Here is a 5,844-nt window from a genome sequence, read left to right on the forward strand (position 1 = left end):
TTTATTCCATGAGTACTGGAAGTTTGAGCAGTTTTAGTACAGGAGATAAAAGGTCTTAAGGAAGGCTACGTATCATGCAGAAGCAGTAAATGACAAATTATCCCTTCCCTTTTCATAGTACTGTTTTCAAACAATTCTTTTTTAGTGTTCAGTGTTGATCTGAAGGAAAGTTTTAAAATGCTCTGAGTATTCCTGCTGTCTAATCAGCTGTACTTGTGGCATGACTCACAGTCTGGCTGCTACTGAGGCGTTTGTCCTTCACCCATATCATTCACTAGATGACACTCTTGTATTACAGTACACCCTCTTTGCTATGCAAGACATCAAACTGACTCCTTATAAATGAGAACATACATTTTAATGAAAATAAGTGAGGAAAATGTTTTATATGTCCACAAAATGCTTTGTAGAGAACAATTCATATTTACAAGTAAAGATGAAAACCAAATTTTAAAAATATTTTAATACAGTAGGTACTACTAGTCTTAAAGTACCTGTACTTTTCTCTGAAGCTGAGATTTTGTGCTCAAGACAAAATAAAGAAATGAAAATTTTTCTTCATTTTTTCCCATTAAATTATTGCATGTATTTCTTTGTAGATTCAAAGTATAGTAACAGAGTTTGCAAGATTGAGTCACTATTTTTGCATATGACCTGAAGTAAAAAGCAAAGAACAAATTAGAAATATCTTCTTTCAACAATGAACATTTCTTTCACCTAATTACATTGGAAGACTAAATTAATGAATCCTGTTACTTTTTTTTTCTCATTTCTACGCTGATAGGTTGGGATTCAAAGGATTTGTCCAGTAACTTACAAGAACATCTTCAACAGAGATGTGCACTAAATGACTTTATCAATTCAGGTTTATTTCTCCAGTCACATTTCCAGTCTCCCTACGTGTCGCTGGATATGAAGATGTAGAACAGATCCATCATTTTTCATTTCCTCACATGAGGAAGGATTATGAAATTAGGAACAGCCAGTGCTGTTCATGTGGTATTAGAACAAAGGAGAATATAGTGCCCCTCTAAATTTGCAGCATGTGTACAATCTGCAAAAATGTTCCAGGTAAGATGTCTACTGTTCTAGACACAGACAGTGCTAGACAAGTGGTCTCTTGTAGAATCTACTGTGAAGATTAAGTTACCGTATCTCAGCAAGGGCCAGCAGCAATTTTGTATCTGTAGGAATAGCATCACTTGCATATGGCGCTCTTAATCTTGGAGTTTAACAGAGAGCATTTTACTCCTTCAAATAAATCTGCTCTAAAACTTCCTTTCTGCAGAGAAGATCATGCTAAACAAAGCTTAGACCTTTGTTTTCTTTGTAAAATATATTTGTGAGTATACATGAGCATAATTTTTTGGTACTATAACTCTTTCTAACATATGTGTGCAATGCCACTGTTTTCTCATTTACTCAAGAGTTAGACTCAATGGTCCTTGTGGGTCCCTTCCAACTCAGAATATTCTGTGAATCTGTGGAGATATTTCAGAAAAGTAATTTACATGTATCCTTCCACGAAGACCAAAGTTCTTTTTTGCACTGCAATATATCCAGTTTTCTAACAGAAAAAATCTACTTGGTTTCCCTGGTTCCAGCGAAGACAGAGTGAGCTTTTTGTGCCAGCCATGAGAGGGCAGAACTGGAGCCATGTGGGCATGGTCAGGCTGGTTTTTTTACCACCTCTGGTCATTCCAGGGCTGGGGGTAAGGGACACTTCTGAGAAGGCCATGGTGGGAGGGGGAAGCTGTTTGCTGTTATTTATTGTCACCTGAGGTCTGCAGTGAGCATTTTTGCGTGTGAATCACCCTCTCTTTTTATATATTTCTGCCATTAATAATGTCACTGTTACTGTTGTAGCTCATTTCTGTTTCCAGTAAATTGTTCTTACCTGAACCCATGACCTCTGCCTTTTGTGCTTTCTGTCAGAGGAGGGCAGGGACTCCTGGGTTTTGGGGGCTTTTTAGTGGTAGCACTAATTTGGGGAATACCATTTCTAAACCACAAAATTAGGTAGAAATATTTTACGTGTTCAAGTTATAGACCAAGTTGCAAGAAGTTCATTTGAAGCATTTCCCAAGCTGTCTACTGAGATGTAAACATTTCCAGCTCATGATGTATCATGAGTTACATGACCTACTTAAAAAAAAGATAAAATCTTAATTCAATGATTGGATCCAATGTTTCAAAATATCTGTGATTTTCAAAACACTTATTAATATTTGAATTTTAAAAATTCATATTAGTGATTTTCAGTCAATGAAGCCCCAATTCAAATGCCTAATAAAGTTTGAAGTGATATTTGTCCTTCTAAATATTTCAGGGTTTTTTTTCCACTTCTAAGCACGTCATCCGCTCCATGCACTTCTGCAGATCTGTTGTCAACACCACTCTCAAACTCTTCAATCTATTTTCCTTCTGAAAGCTGGTCCTCTTATCCTTCATTCCTGGTGGACAATTACACACTGTCAAAAAAAAAAATTGCAGGAAAACCTTCAGCAGAAAGATATTTGACACTTGTATGGGAAAACTGAAAACATTAAGCCCCATAAAAGGAGAGACACAGATGGCAGGAGAAGCAGCTGGAAGCATGGTTCATTTCTCCTGCTTTGTTAGGTCAATTAGATTATGTGAGTATGTGCCAGGTAATGGCTTTTTCCCTGAGCCAGTGCAGCTTTCAATCAACCATCCTCCTCCAAGCTAGTTAATTATACATGTCAAGGATGTATGATTTTAATGACAGCTCTCAGGTTGACAGTGCAAGCAGCTGTCTTGGTGATTCAGAAAGCAGCAAAAATGTCGCTCATAACTAGACATTAGAAATGGCCCACACTAAATCTGCTATTAAAATTAAAGTCTGCAGCACCAAACTGTAGGAAAGAAAAGCTGATACACATCTACATTTATTCAGAAGAGGAGGACAAAAACAGGAATATTTTTAAGCTATAAAGAAAGAAGAGAAGCAGAGAAGATAACCCAGGTATCTAATCTTTAGATTTCATTGCCTGCAGTAAGAGTCAGCAGTTTGAGACAAAACCACTACTGACAGGTCTCACAATGAGTTTTGGGTTTCTATATTAAATTACTCTGCTCTATGAAGTGTTGATTATTAAGAAATATAGTTTGCTAACTAAGACTTAGTAATTTCCTAATTACACTTCTCCCACACTGGTGCACACTTAAGCAGCTAGAAAGAGAGCAGCCAAAGAGTCAGGAAAAATCATAGACATTTCTACAATTAAAAGATACATCGGTAATTTATTATGTGTACAAACATGAAATGTCACATCTTATAATTAGAGTTGTAGTCAGTGCTGTGAATTTTAAATGCTACATGATGAATACCATAAGAAAGATGGAGAAGGACTTTTTACAAGAGCAAGTAGTGACAGGAAAGGAGGAATGGCTTGAAACAGAAAGAGAGCAGGTTTAGATAAGATTTGAGGAAGAAATTTTTTATTGTAAGGTTGGCACAGGCTGCCCAGAGAAGTTCTGGATGCCCCATTCCTGCGAGTGTTTAAGACCTGGTTGGAGAGAACTCTGAGCAACCTGGTCTAGTAAAGTTGTCCCTTGAAACTCGAGGGTCTTTAAAGTCCCTTCAAACTCACACTAATCCATGATCATATGACAATCTTCCTAGCAATATATTTCCTATTGGAATATGCTTTTCTGAGAATTTCAAACAGAAATTATACATAAATCAGTGTTCATTCCTTAGTTATATCATGTCAAAGCAAAAAATTTTCACACAGGTGGCTCCCTGAGTAGCTCTTCAGGCACTGGAAAATTGTCTCAGGAAAAAAACAAGATTATTAAATGAGTTTAAAATTTTATCACAGCTCAGTTTCTGTATTAAAAAAAAAAAGCTGAATAATGGTATGGAATTCAATCCATAATGCTCAAATTCTACAAGGGCATGGTATAGGTAACTCTGCATGCACTCAGAACCAGATTTATTTAATTTGTATGTTTGCATAGTCAACTAAGGGATACAAGAAGGAAAAAAAGTGCACATAGTACTTTTTTGGAATGGTATACAGACCACTAATCTGCCAACCTTGAAGTCAGCAACATTTTATCAGTTATAATAATAAATTCACCTCTTGTATTCCTAGACCACTCTGAAATAGAAAAAGCTGGGTGGAGCTGCTGGTAGCATCAGGAGTGTTTTCACTTCACCTTTGCCTCCAATGTGTGCAGTTTTCTGCCACTGCCTTGTTCTAGCTCAGGAGGAAACAAGTAGTAGCAGGATGTTACAGAGCAAGATAAGCTTACTGACCTTACAGAGAGGAGGAGATCACAGCACTAGAGCTGCAGTTCTCTCCCTTTTGCATTCCACTTCACAGCTTCCCAGAGGAGTTCTGCTGAATCCAGAACCAGGCATATAAAGTTGGTCTGGACTTTACCACAGTCTGCATCCAAATGATGTATTTATTTCAATTGCTGTTTAAAACAGAACACTACAACAAAACAACAACAAAATAAGAAGAATCAAAACATTTTCTATTAGAAATCCAGTAACAAGTCAGATGCATGACTGGCCATCAGAGATGTTTTTCTGTATTATGTTTGTATAAGGTTTAATGAAAAAGAAAAAAAGTGAACTGCAAATATCAAGCACCAGGGCTCTGGAGAGGCAGGACTACCTGAGCCACCTCACAGTTTTTTCCTGGACAGGAAGGTTGTAGAGAATCACTAGTGAATTACATTTTTACTGTCTCCCATGTTATGGCTCTTCCCAAGTAGAGTTCTATGATGAACTTTTTCTTCTTTCTTCTAAGAATTATATGGTCTGAAAAAATAATGAGGTAGCCATAGGGCTTTTCTGCAGATGTGCTTCTCTTGAAAGGCCATTTGAGACCTTCCTATTGTTATCTGAGATCAGCAGGTGTCTGATCCCACTAAAATAGCTCACTTAGGAAAGGCTGTTAGCATAAGATCACTGCCCAGAAGCTCTTGGAATGACCAGCTGCTGTGAAACAACATGGTGAGCTTGGTAACCTTATTTAAACTTATTTAATTAGTCACCGTATTGTTGTGACACTAAATTGAAGGTGAAGCTTTTCAAAACCACGCAAGTGCACAATCCTATGGAACCAGCAATTATAATGTCAAAGAACTCCCAGTAATTTTGGCAGTCTGAACTTGTTACCAGTTATAAACTTGAAAGAAAGATCACAAAACTTTTAGTCAAGTCACATCAGTACCTGGGAAATATTTACAACTCTTCCTTACCCTTAGCACTACCTGTCAGTGTGTACTTTGATGGCATTAATTAATGTTGAAAATTCAAATGAGGCAGAAATGCAGGATAGTATCTAAAATAGCATTAGTATCTTTCATTTCAAAAATACAATTTAATGGTATGTAATCCGTCCCAACATCCCCAGCCAAACAATATCAGTAGCTTTTCTTCAGTCTTGAAAAATAGTGACTCTTTCTGCTATCTTCATTCCCAGATGATCATAAGTAATGAAAGCCATTTGAAATCTTGTTTCACTGAAAGACAGACATTATAGCAAGCAAATTAATTACCATCTCCAAAAATAAAATCTTTACTGAAAGCAAATTTCAGTAATGTTGGTACAGCAAATCACAAAACCATGCCAATAGGTTCTATTAAAAATTGCAGCTTTTTGGAAAAACAAAGAGATGTTTCAGGCTTGAGAATTTTGAATTACAAAAGTCTCTTGATTAGGGAATACAATTTTTTTACAGAGGAACTTGCAGCTATTTAAAAAACAAAATATGAAACTTGTTTATTTGGGATATAAATAAAGAATTAAAATAATTCACCAGCAATTTTTAAAAAGCATAGGCAAGGAGATCATAACTACA

At 36.5% G+C, this 5,844-nt stretch overlaps 1 long non-coding RNA gene across 1 annotated transcript; it reads right to left on the reverse strand.

The window, feature by feature from the left end:
• Positions 1 to 342: 342 nt before the first annotated feature.
• On the reverse strand, positions 343 to 5,624 carry LOC118686230 (uncharacterized). Its single transcript, XR_004980131.1, has 3 exons — positions 5,242 to 5,624; positions 4,286 to 4,466; positions 343 to 2,471 (listed from the first exon to the last, which is right to left on the reverse strand). It is a non-coding gene; the product is annotated as an uncharacterized LOC118686230 (long non-coding RNA).
• Positions 5,625 to 5,844: the final 220 nt, after the last annotated feature.

Source organism: Molothrus ater, chromosome 4 (assembly GCF_012460135.2).
Source record: "Molothrus ater isolate BHLD 08-10-18 breed brown headed cowbird chromosome 4, BPBGC_Mater_1.1, whole genome shotgun sequence".
In the NCBI taxonomy this organism is placed as follows: domain Eukaryota; kingdom Metazoa; phylum Chordata; class Aves; order Passeriformes; family Icteridae; genus Molothrus; species Molothrus ater.